Raw genomic sequence first — 17,963 nt, 5'->3', positions numbered from 1 at the left:
AGGGAGGGAGGGAGGGAGGGAGAGAGGAGGGGAACCTAAATGTATGTGGGTGGCAGTGGAATAGCTAGGGGTACTGTTACACAAAGTGAGAATAGTGTGACGTGGATGCTGGAAAACAAACTCTGGTCCCCTCAAAGAGCAGCAAGCACTCTTAAACCACTGAGCCATCTCTTCATCCCTACTGGGCTCATTTTAAACATAAATGACAAATGAGACTGTACTATATAGAAACTTGTTTTTAAATTTTATTTAATCTCTTAGCTTAAAATTTTTCTGAAAAAATGTCTATATTCCCACTCACTGCAGGTATATGGGATTCTTTATGAATTTCTTTATTTCTGAAACTCTTTATGGATTCTATATAGAATCGTGCTGTTTGGTTTTTGTCACATGAGATATGAGTGAACGGATTCCAATATTAATACATACAAATAATTTGCTTTTATGATATTTTAATCTGTGTCTGGTATTTCATCATTAAAAGCTAGAAAAGTGGCTCAGTAGGAAAATTACTTTCTTGGCATGTGTGAGATACTGAGCTCAGTCTCCAGTAACATAAATTTTATAAGCCTTTCTTTAGATTATTATAATAATTACTATTCTGGTTAATATCTGAATCACATTAGTGTGAAAATCTCCATGTGTGTAAAGGCAATTTTAGAGTGCAGTGTTCCTCTATTCTTATGGCTGTTACTGACTCCCAGAGAGGATGAGAGTGTCGAATTCACTGAAACTCCTGTACAGTGAGTACCTTTGAATATTATAACATGGCTTCCAAAAGCATAAACACCATTTTGATTGTGTGTGCATGGGTGTGAAATAGTGTCTCGGTTTCCAATATAATTGTACATTTTTATAGGATTTTTTTTTGTCTCCCTGAACAGTACAATCCAAACTTTGACAATCTCTTCAACTGAGTGTCTGCTAATGTTACCTAATAGACATTTTATATATTATGAGCAATATTTACATTTAAGGCAAATTCCTTTAAATGATTATTTCAAAGTTATATAAACAGTATACAATTATATTAGAAAATGCATAAAATTTAACTGAGTCTATGATCTGGTAATAGAGTCTATGGATATCTAACATAGAAGTTTCATCCATTTCTTTGGGTATCATGATGTGTATAGTCACTCTCTATTGTATTGATTTGAGTGCTCTCCCTCTGTCTTTTAGATTGGCTAAGGGTTGTCTATTTTGTTGATTTTCTCAAAGTACCAACTCTTGGTTTTGTTGATTCATTGAATTGATTTCTTTGTTTCTAATTTATTGATTTCAGCCCTGAGTTTGATGATTTCCAGCCTTCTATTCATCTTGGGTATGTCTGCTTCTCTTTGTTTTAGTGGTTTCAGGTGTGCTTTTACGTTGCTAGTATGGGATATATATATATATATATGTACTTAGTTCTATGAACTTTCCTCTTATTACTGGTTTCATTGTGTCCCATAAGTTACAGTGTGTTGTGCCTTCCGTTTCATTGAATTCTAGGAAGTTTTTAATTTCTCTTTTTTATTTCATCCCTTGCCCAGATATCATTGAGTAGGGAGTTATTCAGTTTCCATGAGTTTGTAGGTTTTCTGTTGGTTCTTTTGTTGTTGAGTTCCAGCTTTAATCCATGGTGGTCTGATGGTCAGAATATTCTCCACAGTTGAGTGGAAAGTGTGATATGACTTTCTCACGTACTCTGGTGCCTCACATTTGACCATGTCCCCTGGAGGGGGAGACCTGGTGGCACTCAGAGGAAGGACAGCAAGTAGCCAAGAAGAGACTTGATACCCTATGAGAATATATAGGGGGACGTAATCCCCCTCAGGAACAGTCATAGGGGAGGGGAATAATGGGAAAATGGGGGGGGGAGGAATGGGAGGATACAAGGGATGGGATAAACATTGAGATGTAACAAGAATAAATTAATAAAAAAAAAAGAGCAAAAAAAAAAAGATTATTTTCATTTTCTTGTATCTGTTGAAGTTTGCTTTGTGACCAAATACATGGTCAATTTTGGAGAAGGTTCATGAGGTGCTGACTTGAAGGTGTATTCTTTTATGTTTGGGTAAAATGTTCTGTATATATCTGCTAGGTGCCTTTGTTTCATGATGCCTATTAGTTTTCTTGTTTCTCCATTTAGTTTCTATCTTGATAATCTATATATGAGGAGGATGAGGTATTGAAGACTCCCACTAATAATGTGTGGGGTTGGATGTGTGATTTTTTTTAGTCATAGTCATAGGGGAGGGGAGTAAGGGGAAAATGGGAGGGAGGGAGGAATGGGAGGATACAAGGGATGGGATAACCATTGAGATATAATAAGAATAAATTAATAAAATAAAATTTTTAAAAAAGAGTATAGGTGTTTCAACAAGTGCATTTGTTAACAACAATACATCGTAACAGAATGCAGAGAAAAGGCTTAACATTTTATGTCTGTAGGCACAATAGATTTTTGAAGTTAAATTTATAGATACTTTTGTTAGGTATTTATAATACCACATAAAATATTAAATATATATATTACTTTGAGACAAAATTCTTTAGGGGAAGTGAAATAAAATTGGTGCTAGAAATACAATAAAATTTACAATATAAAGAAAAAAAAGATTTAGTAACATTTCACTTTAGGAATGTGGGTGCTCCTGCATTTGGGGCATAAATGGTCAGAATTGAGGCATCATCTTGGCATGTTTTTCCTTTGCTGAGGATTAAGTGTCCTTCTTCATCTCTTTTGATTAGTTTTAGTTGAAAGTGTATTTTACTAGATACTAGAATGGCTACTCCAACTTGCTTCTTTGATCTGTTTGCTTGAAATACAATTTTCCAACCTTTTACTCTAAGGTAGTTTATCTTTATTGCTGAGGTGTGTTTCTTGTATGAAGCAGAATGATGGGTCCTGTTTTCACATCCATCCTGTTTGTGTCTTTTTACTGGGGAGTCAAGGCCATTGATGTTAAGAGATATTAAAGACAAGTAGTTGTTAGTTCCTTTTATTTTAATGTTGGTGGTGTTAGAGTGTGGGTGTTCGCTTTATTTTAGATTTTGCATGTGGCGTTATTTATTTCCTGTGTTTTCCTGGGTGTAGTTAGCATCCTTGAGTTGAAGTTTTCTTTCTAGTACCTTCTGTAGGGCTGGATTTGTAGCTAGGTACTGATTAAACTGGTTGTCAGATGTGCTAACCTGTGTACGTGTGGAGGAACTATTATAGGGAAGAAGGACAAGAGAATATTCAAATTGTCATAGATGCTCTACTAAAGTGGGAGATTTGTACATGGACATTTATCACAAGTGTGTAATACAAGTATATTTAATGGTGCAACAATGGAAGAAAATATTTGCAACATACACAATAGAGGAAATTTATATATAGTCCTCCGAAAAGTTTACTTACACTTTTAGAAACATTAAATTTGCTTATTTTCAGCCCTCTTCCCTCCCTCTTTCTCTCTTCACCTTCATTTCTTTTTCCTCTATCTTCTATTTTTGTTTTAGTGTTTCAACCTTTTCTATTTACTTGTATACATTTTAAACATTTAATAAATAATTCAGTTTCCACCCAGAATAGAAATATCAAATATTATATATGTTTTGTATTTGTCTAAATAGTTTTCTTTCCATTTTAAATAGATTTAAAATTATGTCTGATGGTACTAATGTTACTGTTGCAAGAAAAATATTCTACTATATTTTGGTAAAAACAGTTATATTTGGTTCCCATATTTGGTTTGTTTATTAATTTAGGTTTTTGTACATATAGTTTTGCTACATACTAATAAAATAGCATTAGCAATTTTAATTTTATAATAGGTCTGTCTCTATCTTTTATTTTCCTTGATAAATTCTAAGATTTAGTCAAATGTAAGTATTCATACAGACTAACCTTATTCTGTTCTTTGTCTTAAATGAAATAATTCTGGTACATATCATATTCAAATAATATTTGTTATATAAAATTCACCTTTCATCTCCCTTTTTGCTTAGGACACGCTAGAAAGTCAATAAAGCTAGTGTCTAATTCTAATTCTGAGTTTTGTTTCATTTTCAAGGCAAGGGTTTTTGTGTGTGTGTGTCTCCTTGGCTATCCTGGACTCACTTTGTAGACCAGGCTGGCCTCGAACTCACAGCGATCTGCCTGCCTCCCAAGTCCTGCGATTAAAGGTGTGTGCAATCACGCCTGGCTAGTGTCTAATTCTGTAATAGTATTTTTACTATGAATTAGTGTTCTTTGTATATGCTGATGTGATTTTTCTAGCTTAGCTTATTAGTATGAAAATGTACATTCACATATGCCTGTATTATATAAATATTCTTGCAATGTTTTCCTTCATCCCACTGGCAACTGTGTTCTTACAAGTATATACAAAATATTATTTGGTTTTCTAACTTCTGTAAGTAAACTAAGCGTTAAAATAGATCTAAAATTTCTCCTCCTTATTAACTAAAATTTTTACCAGAATTATATTGATGAATTAAATAGAAGTCCAAAAATATAATTTTTTTTTCACTTTTGAGAAATGTATATAATTTTGTACATCTCCTACATTTGCTAACTTTTGGGTACGAACATCAATTTCTTGTGATTCATTTTAAGTAAAGGATTCAAAATAATGTTTAGCTCCTTTAGTTACTATTGAAATATTACTAAAAATAAATAATATTATTAAACATGTGGCTTGTAATTCTTCTTAACTCAGCTGTTTCCAGTTACAATTCTGTAGCACATCATGTTGTTCTGTGGTGAGAGTATAAACAAACAAATACTAAAGAAAAAACTATAAAGCACACAAAACAGATTTATAATTGTTTTCCAATTTCATAATTCCTAATTCTAACCTGTAACAACAAAGCGGTAACCCATTCAGGTCAGTTTGGTAAATCTTTACATATTCATAGTTTCATACTAATGTTTTTATTATTAATAATTAGGTCAAGTTTTTATCTGTAATTATATTTTTGTTGAGTTAACATAGAATGTAATATAGAAAAGCAGTTCAAAGGGAAATAAATTTATACTTTCTTAGAAAAAGATATAAACTTTCTGTGCCAGTGTCAATGAATAAAACTGCATATAAATTGCCTTTAAAAAGCTAATAGTACTTATTGTGGGGTTTCCATAGCATGTATAGTGCTGTACATATGAAATGAAATTTAGGGTAGTACTACAGAACCTCTTCTCCTTGAAGGTTCTAATGAGTATTTAAACATTATTTGTTTACAAACATATGTGAAAACCGTATATTGCCCATAAGATAGTGACTCTAAAAACATATAACATCTGTACCAGTTCACTTATTTAACATACATTTATGGATTATGATGATGTGTTGAAAACTGACCGAGGCTTCACAAAAACTAATTCTTGTCTTCAAATATTTTATTGGAGTTTTAAATCACCTCAAGATAATATTATTTTAGAGAATAGTTAAGGTACAATATGTAAAGAATAAAGAGCTTACTTGAAGTAAACATATTAGAAATGAATGTTGAAGCATATGTAAAAGTTAGTAAACTGAGGGTCTCTATGAAAAAAGCTTAACAGGTTAATAGGTAAAGCCACAGGTCCCAGAATAAAATACATATTAAAAACAAAGAATAAGGGTTAGTAAAGATAACTCATAGAATGAGTTAGTGAAAATCTGGACATTCAGAAGTGATGATGACCACAGGATCAGAAAAAAATGACTGGGTTATTTGTTCATGTATATGCACATGCAGTGCATACAGCCTGATAAGTACATTCTTATTTTGGTGACCAGATGAGAAGTTGCTTCTTTTAAATGAGAGTAACTTTTGTGAACATTTCAACCAACTCACAGCATTTTAAAAATCTACAGACACCTCTGTCCCAGTTTCCTGGTAAGTGAAGGCTTTCGTGGGACATGCCCCTTGGGCTAGTATGCAGATATAAGTGAGTATAAACCATTTGATTCTTTCTGCTTCTGGGTTAACTCACTCATTATGATCATTTCTAGCTCAATCCATTTGTCCACAAATTTCGGGAATTCCTTGTTTTTAATAGCTGAGTAGTATTCCATAGTGTAAATGTACCATAGTTTCTTTATCCAGTCCTCTACTGAGGGACACTTAGGATCCTATTAGGACACTAGATGAGAGAACCATGGGAGAATAGCAAAGTAGAAGGATCCAGAGGGTCCTAGAAACCTACAAGTAGAACAATATGATAGGCAGATTTGGGCCCAGGGGTCCCGCTCAAACTAAGGCACCAGCCAAGGACAATACAGGCGGTAAACTTCAAACCCCTACCCAGATCTAGCCAATGGTCAGAACATTCTCCACAGTTGAGTAGAGAGTGAGATATGACTTTCTCACGTACTCTGGTGCCTCACATTTGACCATGTCCCCTGGAGGGGGAGACCTGGTGGCACTCAGAGGAAGGACAGCAGGTTACCAAGAAGAGACTTGATACCCTATGAACATATACAGGGGGAGGTAATCCCCCTCAGGAACAGTCATAGGGGAGGGGAATAAGGGGAAATGGGAGGGAGGGAAGAATGGGAGGATACAAGGGATGGGATAACGATTGAGGTGTAACAAGAATAAACTAATAAAAAATGTTTAAAGAAATCTACAGACGCCTCACAGTAATCAGGACGATGTCTTGACTAATATCACATATTCTACCAAAATCTGATTTCAACTTATTACCATTAAAACAACTGATACCTTTAATGCTAAATACTACTGAATTGGAGATTTGAGATGGTGGTGCAGACCACACACTGTTTCTTATCAGCAGAATGGAGCCTAGAGACTGGGCTGAGAACTACAGACCACAGTACCTGGAAAGCCCTTCATGAGAGGGGTCCACACAATGTAAAGCACAGGTGGGTCTGGCCTCGGGCCATCCAACTGGTCTATGGAGCACAGGTATACAGTCCCTAGAGTCTGGATGCTTACCTGCATGCGAGCTGCAGCCATACCCTATATTTTGGACTCTATACCTGGGTCTGAACTGTGGGCTGTGAAGCTCCAGTATCTGGATTTGCTGGCTTGGGGGAGAATCCATGAGACTGGGTGCATCTTACCTCAGACCACCCCTCCAGTCCACAGAAAGCCTCAGGGCACAGGGTCCCTGGGCTGAGTCTCCAAAGCACAGTGCAAGCTATCAGCTGTACTTGTACTCTCTCTGTACTGTGCGCCTAAGGGAGAGCCCAGAGTGTAGAGCTGGAATAGATTTAACCTCAGATCACCCTGCTGGTCTACTCAGGTACCCAGGGACCAGGCAGGAGCACCCAGGTGGATGTGGACATGTTCTCCAAAGCCTAGCCGAATGCCACAGGCTAGTGCATGGTTTACTCACTCTCTTGCAGACTGAACCAAAGCTTCAGGGTCCAGGTGATGGGCATGTGCACCAAAGCACAGCCAACCAGTGCAGGCTACCACATTGTACCTGCATTCTCTCTCTGACTAAACAAAGGTCCAGGGCCCTGTGGCCACAGGCAGGGTATCTAAAGCCCAGATAAACACGATTTATCTGTACTATACCTGCACTCTCTTTCTCTGACTAAATTGTGGGCTACAGAGCACCAGCATCTGTGCCTTTGGTCCAAGGGGAGTCCAGAGTGTGGATATGGGACTGATCTGACTTTGAACTACCCCACCGGTCCATGGAGGGACCAGGGCCTAGGCAGCTGTGAATATTTTCTCCAAAGTCCAGCAAAATGGATAAAGAAATGGGTACATTTACCCTATGGAATACTACTCAGCTCTTGAAAACAAGGAAATCTTGAAATTTGCAGGCAAATGAATGGAACTAGAAATGATCGTCCTGAGTTAGATAACACAGATCCCAAAAGACACAGATGGTATATACTCACTCTTAATTGGATATTTGTCCAACATGGATGTCCTCTGATAGTCTTCACTAAGCAGGGGATCAGAACAGATGCCTGGACTTGCTATTGTAATCCAAATGATAGTATGGAAGAATGGGGAGATAGAAGGACCCCGAATGTCCAGGAACTCCATAAGAAGACCATCAGTTCTGGCAGATCTGGACCAAAGAGGGCCTGCACAAACTGCTGTACCAACCAAGGACAATGCATAGAGTAAACCTAGGCCCCCTATTCAAACCTAGCCAATGGACAGATTATTCTTCATGACTGTGGAGAGAGTGGGACTGCCTCTGACAAGAACTCTGGTGCCCTCTACTTGACCACTTCCCCTTGGTAGGAAAGCCTGGTGGCACTCATAGGAATAGGAAATAGGCTATTTGGATGAATCCTGGTTGGGTGTGGTCATTTGGTGCAGGAGGTGGTCCCATTCTGTCACAGGTCTAGGGGAGGGGAATATGGTTTAAGAGGCAGGCAGGGGAGAATGGGAAGATACATGTGAGGGATTAACAGTCAGTTTGTAATCTGAATAAATTATTTTTAAAAATAAAAATAAAAGCATATCAGCTAAAGAATAAAAATAAAAACATTACTGAATTTCTTATATAATATTGTAAATATTCTATGATTTACCTACATGTAAATGAACTTCTAGACATTATGGATGATGATTTACATCTTTAGATAGGAAGAATTTCTGTTCAAACGGTGACATAGAAAATGCCATTGGCTAAACTTTTTGAAGTTCATCATTGTTCATTGGCATCAAACGATTTATAGTTCACTGTTACCCTGCTTACGACAAATAGAAAAAAATTTTGGAGTTGAAAGCCATATTTGATCCACAGGAAAATTCTTATTTTACAGAATAATATAATAAAGGACTTTCTTCTTTTTATTTTGAAATCAGGATACAATTTACAAAATTTCTCCCTTGTCTTTCCTTCCTCAAAGGCCTCCTATATATGTATTTCCTCCTTTTTTCAAATTAATTGTATATATTCCATTTATTTGAATATACATACATACATACATATATATATATATATATATATATATATATATATATACTTAGTCTATATAATGTTTCTTGTGTGTATGTTTTCAGATCTGACCATTTGCTATTGTGTAACCTCTTCCCTGGGGAAGACTTATTTTTCCCATTGTCAGCATTTCTTACTTAAGTATATGTAGAGTTGAGACCTTGTGTTCTTTCTCCCACCTGTTTCAGCATATTTATTATTTTTGTCTTATTTCAGCTCATGTTTGGCCAGATGTGTTGTGATATTCTGTGCATGTGGCTTCTGAGATGACCAGAAGACACACTATCACAGCAAACTCCCTGGAACTCTGGCTCTGAAAATTCTTCTGCCTCCTCTTCCACAATGTTAGAAGGGACATTCTTTATTTTAAATATTCCTTTGGCAGACATTTTAGCTATTGAGCTTCACAGTAAATGATGATATTTTGTACAGCTTGTTGAATGACAAATACTTCTCACAGTCTCCTGGGTTTTGACTTTTGGTCCCAAGTCAATGGTGTTGTTAGGGAAAGTTGAAGAACTTTCGGAAGACGGAGCCTTGGCTAAGGAAGTACATCATTTGGGGTAGACTTTGAGAGTTTAGAACTTTGCACAATTTCCAATTCTCTTTCTCTGCTACTTTTTTCACTTAAAAGATGTGAGCTTCGAGCTTCAAGTTCCTTTGCACTCTGCACAACAGTAACAAGTTCTCCTGCTCAAAACTTAACTTAAATGACTCTCTTTGACTTTCCTTTGGGTTGTGGCATTTTATCATAAGAACAGAAAAGCAAGGAATAACTACAGTGTTTTAATGTTCCTGTAGTATATGTGTGTTTGTATACATGTGTGTACACAATATTAATGCCTAAATATTTACTCTTGTGAATAGGTCTGTTAGAATAACGTTTTAATGTTAGACTGTTTTTGATATCTTGATAAGTAATGATCTGTAACAATGATGTATACCTTTCTAAGTGCTATTCCAATAGTTTAACTCTATAACTAATTAAAAAATCAGGATGTTCTATACATATTGTCCTGGACCATTTGGTGAACAGTGTAGTTACTGAAGTCTGTAAGACTCAGGTGAAGCAACTCATGTATAAGGCAAACACATTGGTGATATTCATTATATCACTATATTCCAAGTTATTTTTACTTTTATTAATCTATATACCTTTATGTTGGGTGTAACAAAATAAAATAAAATGAACCTCCTCCAGTTCCCAATACAAAGCCAGAGATGTGTCTGTACGTTTAATTGTAGAAGAGTTTCAGCACAGCTCACATTATATTTTATAGTTACTTCTGTGAAGAAATGGGGTAAATATATCACACTTCCATTAGGGAGTAACAGATTTTTGCATGCTTTGGACAGTTGTAGTAGAGCTGGGTTGAATTGTGATAAGCACTTTGTGAGCTTTCTGAGATATTTTCTGATGTGACAGCATCACCTCTGACATGAGTGTATAACAAGAGACATATGCAAGAGGTCATAATCTCCCATTTAAATGAGTTTTTATCTAAATAAAAATATGGTTTGAAGTGTGTTACATAAATGGTATTTAAATTAAGAAAATATCAAAATATGTGGAATCTGTTACACAAATTTTAAGTTGATAAGAGGTTTCAGTTACAGAAACATGTCTGATATTTGATAATGTGAATCTATAGAGTAACTGTTAAGTTGTATTATAAAACAAAATTTATCTTATATTTAGTAGTAATATATAAAACAAGAAATCTAGAAAATGCATTTATCAAAATAAATTATATACCTATTTATGATTGGTAATGTAAAATAGAATTTCCCTATTTAAAGATATTATGTTTTATTTTAATTCATTCAATACATTTTAATTAAATTTTAACGGTGATGTGCTAATAAACTATTTGTGCTTTTTGTATTTTAAAGTAAAAAAAAACCTTGAGATAGATTTGGAGTAACTAAAAATAGCAAACGGAGAGTATATAAGACTAGTCTTAGATGTTTATTTTAATAGGATGGAAGAAAAATAACCTTATTCTGTGAGGGCCAGAGAGCAGCATTCATCATACAATCCATTTTTAACAAACTAATATATTTCTTAATAATCTTCTACTCAGTTAGTTACATTCACCATCAGGAAGAGTCGAGTTGTATAAAACACTTGAACATCACATGTCTCTAAAAGGATGCTCAGAACCAGAAAGAAAGTATTTGAAAGGAGAACACACACAGACACACACACACACACACACACACACACACACACACACACACAAACCAAGTGTAGCAATAGAAAGGAAGTAGACAAGGAAGGAGATTCATTTGAAATTCATAAGTCACAGACGATATTAGATTAACTGAGATTGTCTACAGATTGAAATAAGCAATGTGCTGAAAGATGAAAGCTGGGAAGGAACTGGCCTATAAGGAAGGAAAGCTAAGCTAGAGCCAGGTGTGGAAGGAAACACATTAACTGTGGAGCAGAAATATAAAGAGACAATGACAGCACAGCCCACAGAGCTTCCTTTGGGATAAAACAGAGGAATCATTTCACATGTAAGGGCAGGCATGCACCTGGGACACAGTGTGGACACTGATATGAATATTCTCCCTCATAAAATGCCCTAAACGAAACAGGAGACTAGTCACTAGCATTCAGAGAATCTATTTAATTTAAACCTACAATAGATATGCTCAGTCCCTGCCTCATCTATTTTTTAAGTACTTCTATGAAAGGAACAATAAAACCTTGTTTAAAAATTAAATATCAAAATTAAAAGTGTATAAAAATATGGAGAAAGTGGCTAATGGGAGACAGTGAGTGTAGTGACGAGGTGTGAATGTGATTAAAGCACGTTATATACTGTTATGAAATTGTCATTATGAAATCCAGAATTCTTCATAAGCAATACACTTAAATTTTTTTGCATTGTGTAAGTAATAAATAAAAATATTTTAATGATATAGTCTTAGAGATAAGAATTTCCTACAAAGTATAAAATATTACGGTTTGTTCTGCATAGGAATAGTTATTTAAATTAAATATACACAGAAAAAAAGAGAAAAACTAAGATTGGAAATAACAATGAACACATTTGAACAATTCTTAACAAGTACATTAATATTTATGAGAGGGTACATTTAGATAAACATTAGTATGCATAAAGGTAATTGAGAAAAAGAAAAAAATTCATGTTTTAGGTAAGCAGAGAAAAGGTTAGTCTCCATGAGAAAAGGTCCGTGTTTGAAGCATCCTTTGTTTGGGTCTTCTTTGGCTATGGGAAATCATTAAGACCAAGGAGAGTTTGATAGGTTTATCAAACAAATATAGACAGCACTATCTGTGCAAGAGGACAGTCATTTGGCCAAACACTGTCATTGAGGCATTTCCTTTGTACTTGAGTCTTTGGCAGAAAGGAACCAAGACCAATATGGTCTGTTCACTCATGGTAATATCTTATCCTATTGAATAAGAGGTGCTTATTTTTTAACAATAGAAAAGTAACAATTGGAAGGAGAGTGTAGTTCTGTCATATCTGTGACATCCACAGACAGCAAAAGGTTTACTACATGGTGCATCTCCACACTGCCTGCAAAAGGAAGCTTTGAAGACATTTGAATGTCAGCGCACATACTCGATGTCAGTAATGTGACTCAGTGCCACCTTAACTTTCACCCTTCGGTTTGTTTGTTTGGGGTGTGGTGATTTTGCAACAGGGTCTTCCTAGGAGGTCCTCTCCATCCTGGAACTCACTATAAACACCAGGTTGGCTTCAAACCTACCTCTGCCTCTAGAGAATTGACTGCATGCTTGCTGATGTCTACTGTGAACATGAAATCATTTCCAATTCTCCAGCAAAGTTGAGAAGTTTTGAAACAACCATAACAAAGAAAATACAAGCCACCACGATGATTTCGCTGAATTGGAAGCTGAAACCATCACTGTGACAATTTGAGCCTCTTTGTTCATAGCACCCAGAAATATGCATAAAAATAGATCTGATATTTTCTGCTGTCACTAGCTCTGATTTATCCAGGTTATGTGGTTTGCTATTCTATAGCTACGATGGGAAACAGAACCTCACCTAGTTAGAAGAGCTATTCCAACTTTTGGACAACAAATGAAGAGAGTATGAGAAAAGAAAAAACATTATTCACTACAAGAGGGAAAGCAAAATAACACAGCTTTTATGGGAACCAGTTTGGGAACCCTTTAAATATATATATGATATTTTAAAATATATTTACGATATATAGTTATATATAATTATACATATGGTCACTTGCTTAATATTAGGTCACAAGCAAATGCAGAAAGAAGGAAAAAATCTCCCAGTTTAAATATGTGTCTCTGTGTCTGTTTGTGTGTGTATGTGTGTATGTGTGTGTGTATGTGTGAGTAACTGTGTGTGAAGTCTATAAATTCAGAGCTGAAGTCTAAAATGGATGAAGGAAAGAATATAGGCAAAGGGACACATGAGTGATGAAAGATTATATACAAGTTATTTACTTTCTAATTTTAATATTGTTATAGTCCTCTCTGTAGCCCATAGTGGATATGTGAATTCAACTTTCTGTGTACTGAAGTAGTAAGAAACATTTTTTGCATTAAAGCAAAGTGGAAGGATCCAGAGGGTCCTAGAAACCTACAAGTAGAACATTATGATAGGCAGATTTGGGCCCAGGGGTCCCGCTCAAACTAAGGCACCAGCCAAGGACAATACAGGCGGTAAACTTTAAGCCCCTACCCAGATCTAGCCAATGGTCAGAACATTCTCCACAGTTGAGTGGAGAGTGGGATATGACTTTCTCACATACTCTGGTGCCTCACATTTGACCATATCACCTGGAGGGGGAGACCTGGTGGCACTTAGAGGGAGGACAGCAGGTTGCCAAGAAGAGACTTGATACCCTATGAGCATATACAGGGGGAGGTAATCCCCCTCAGGAACAGTCATAGGGGAGGGGAATAATGGGAAAATGGGGGGGGAGGAGAGGGAAGAATGTGAGGATACAAGGGATGGGATAATCACTGAGATGTAACAAGAATAAATTAATAAAAAAATTTTTTTAAAAATCCAGTATGTGTTCTTCCTTTGAAAGAATGATTATTAGCTATTGGAGGTTGGTCTGATGTATTTTTATGCTAATTACTACTTGCTGTCTCTGCTCCACCTTGTACCTTTCAGGGCAAATGGGATAGGCATGCCTAAGGTTTCTGGGCTTTGGGAGACAGGGAGAATTTTAGAAGGAGATGAGAGGAAGTAGGCAGCTGTGTCATGGGTTAGGTGGAAGAGAAGCACATGGCTGGAGTGGATAAAGATTTGGCCCAATGATGATAATTAGCAAGCAGTTGGGATTATGAATATGAGGTAGCTTGATAGAAATTATTTTTTAAATTTTTTATTAATTTATTATTGTTACATCTCAATGGTTATCCCATCCCTTGTATCCTCCCATTCTTCCGTCCCTTCATTTCCCCTTATTCCCCTCCCCTATGACTGTTCCTGAGGGGGACTTCCTCCCCCTGTATATGATCATAGGGTATCAAGTCTCTTCTTGGTACCCTGCTAGCCTTCCTCTGAGTGCCACCAGGTCTCCCCCTCCAGGGGACATTGTCAAATATGAGGCACCAGAGTTAGTGTTAGAAGCAGATGGCATAAGACTGGGACAGGTATCCCGAACCTTACCCAATATGGGAAGTAGTTTAGAGGATTAGTATCTTCCCTGCCCCAGGTTAACTAAGGATATTTTAAAATATAACAGGTATCTGTGTTTTGACTGATTGCTAGCAGGTTAAAAAATGCTGCCATAATAATAATTATAAGCCTAATAATAAGCATTGTTAAGCCATACTGATCATTAACCACAACAATTAGTGCAATAGAGAGTGACATGACTAGTCACTTAATATATTTGTTTCATTGACCAACTTGAAAAAATGTGATTTGTTATTTTTTTGAGATCATAATCTAATTAAATCATCTGCTTCTTTTCATTACTCCCTCAATATCATCCCCAAAAATGTTTCCTAGGAGGAGGGGTTTTGTAATTTGGAATTTTTCTTTTATTTTCTGTTTATAGTTACAACACATTTTTCTAATATAATTTAACTAAATATCTATTTAATGTTTTATATAAATAGCATTCTTACAAAATACATACACTTATTTAAATTTGTATTTAGTGGTACATTTAGATTTTTCTGCTAACATATGTATATAATGAGACTCAACAGATAAAAAGAGAAAAGAATTGGTATTTCAAAGAGTTTTCCAGAGAACACTGGGAACACACACAATGTGTGTGGCTATAACTGTTACTTTGTTGTAGATGTGCACTGGCTTTTACTACCAGAAATTTCTCTTTCATTGTCTTTGTGGAAACAATCCATTTAGATAGTTTAATAGAACTGCATCCAAGATTCCCAACTGTGTATGAGACAAATCTATAGCAGGAAAAATACATTATGATTTGCTAGAAGACTTGCAATTGCTCTGAGCTGTCCCCTGTAAAACTGTTTCTACTCCTAAGATTTTCGTTGCTTAAACTGTCCTTACTCCTGTTATAAAACCCATATATTTTTCATATTTCTCGATTCAGTGAACAACTTCACAGTTTTCCCACAGTTTTTTATAGCAAGGAGGCTGTCTGTGTACCTGTTGTTTGCAAAGCAAATAGAGGGAAAAGAAAATTGTATCCTTGATCAGACATACACATATAAATGATAATAGTGTATTTTTACCTACGAAATTACAGAAAAGCAAAACTGCAGAAGATAGTCAATTTGAAAAAATGTTGTGAAAAATATACATTATATGTTCTTCTTTGATTTATATTTTAATTCAAATGTATTATAGAAATTTAGGAGGAAATAGCATTGAAAAATCAAGAAAAAAGACAATATATTCTGAACTAAGCCATTTTACCTGTTGCAAATTATTTATGAAATTATTTCAGTGAACTTTTAAATTACACATTAGTCCAAAGAAAACTTCTCTTAGAGTGGATTGGTAAGGTTTGATAATTCAAAAAAAAAAAAAAAAAAAAAAAAAAAGACAATCTAAATGTCAATAATGGAGCAGCTACTAATCTTATGGATCTTAACTTATGTCCTAGAAAAATGGTATGTCAATATCTACACAGATGAAAAAAAGCCTTTTCTCTGTGGAGGAAGAATAAGAATTTGCATAGCAAACAAAGTCATCTTGCAAGCTACGTAAAACATCTATTAATATAAGCATCCACTATTTGAATGTAATATGCAGATAGATAAATTATTTAATAAGTATGTATAAAAGATTGCTCAGGAAGATATACTAAAACACAACAGTCACTGCCAAGTGGAAATAGAAGAGACAAACATTTTCTATGAAATAGTCACTGTAGTGAAGGTATATTAAAAATTACATATATTATGTATATACATACATATGTATGTAAACTTTCATTTATTCAATATAAAAAGATTGATGCATATCAGAATACACAAAATCCAAAGAGGAAAGCTCAGCATGTGATACTCATTTTAAGTAGTTGAATGAGAAAAGCCTAATTTAAAAAAACAATATTATTACAGTGTACTTACCCATACAAGATAACATATTATTATCACTTAAAACTACTACCAATAGTATTGAAAATGAGTATGATTTACTAAAGACATAATATGTAGCAATGTTCCTGGAAGTCATTGGCCCACTTAGCATTACAACTCTCCTGAGGGATCAGTATTAATTCTATCTATACAGATGAGATGCTGAAAGCACAGAAAGGTTAGGTGTATGCATATCCTGCATGGAGTTGGGTTGAGTTGATAAACTTTAAATGCATTATTGCCAATTATTCAGAATAAATTACTTCTGTGGAGTACAGAGACTATTCAATAACAAAGAGAATCATGATCTCAAGAGAGCTTCTGAGGCAGCCCCATCACTTGTCCTTTTCTGTCTTGACTTCACTTGCCTCAAGACTTACTGCCTGTGACTTAGTTGTGAATTTCTCTAGCAGGCAGGGTATGAAACTAAGGCAGCCTTCTGAAATAAGTGTTTGGGGAAAACTTGCTAGCAATGGCAAAGAGGCTCCATCAGAAACCACTCAGTGATGGGCTCCATAGTGTAGTGGTTATCACCTCTGCTTTGCAAGCAGAAGGTCTTTGGTTCAAACTACAGTGTAACTGTGCATCACTAATGGCCTCCGTCCTTTATAACTACCCTAATGAAAAACAAAACTTGAGACTTTTTATCCGGGCATGGTGGCACACATTTTTTTTCTTTTTTCTTTTTTTTTAGATACATGTATGATTTATTATCACATTTACAGTTACAGTTACAGTTACAAAATGTGTGCCTGTCTGTCTGTATGCAGATACAGATACACAATTCTGCACATGATAGTTTTGTAACTGTGGCACACATTTTTATTCCCAGCACTCGGGAGGCAGAAGCAGGCGGATCTCTGTGAGTCGAGACCAGCCTGTTCTACAAAGCGAGTCCAGGACAGTCAAGGCTACCCAGAGAAACCATGTCTTGAAAAACCAAACCCAAAACCAAAACCAAAAAGAAACCACTCAGTGTTTGGATACGTGTCCTGCATGGCAACCAGTAAAGGATATATGTGAGAGATAACTACAGTTCTAGGATATGATGCAAATTGTGTCTTGTTAATATAATTTTTACATATATTATCATGGTATAAATTATATTCATATTTAAGAGAACAAGCCATTTGAGTACTTAGCTCCTCATTCGTGGAAAATGTCCTACAGGACCTATTTTAGATGTTTTCCTTTGTTTTTAACAGGGTGTACAAAAGCTTATTCAGCGTCTCTCTGCTTTATGTGGTCTAATGTTTACTGCCACGCTGATAGAGAGAAAGGAGGTCACTGCAAGAGGATGACAGTAACAACATAATGAAGCCAAATTAATGATAATTTAGTCAGTCTATATTTATGAAATCAAAAGTACATGTTTCATGTTGAAAATATAATTTTATTTCACTAGGCCTCACCTATTAATAATAAACTATGTTACAGGAGAGTGGTATTCATTAGATTCTGCAGTTAGTAAATGAGAAAATTATATTATGAATTCTAGTCTTTGTT

At 35.4% G+C, this 17,963-nt stretch overlaps 1 protein-coding gene across 1 annotated transcript in view; it reads right to left on the bottom strand.

The window, feature by feature from the left end:
• The window catches only part of Dgkb (diacylglycerol kinase beta), a 696,235-nt gene that overhangs the window by 399,350 nt on the left and 278,922 nt on the right, over positions 1 to 17,963 (bottom strand). The gene's annotated exons all lie outside the window — the stretch shown is intronic.

The sequence above is a fragment of the Acomys russatus genome, chromosome 1, assembly GCF_903995435.1.
Source record: "Acomys russatus chromosome 1, mAcoRus1.1, whole genome shotgun sequence".
NCBI lineage: Eukaryota > Metazoa > Chordata > Mammalia > Rodentia > Muridae > Acomys > Acomys russatus.
This window is presented reverse-complemented; position numbering and strand designations above follow the sequence as displayed.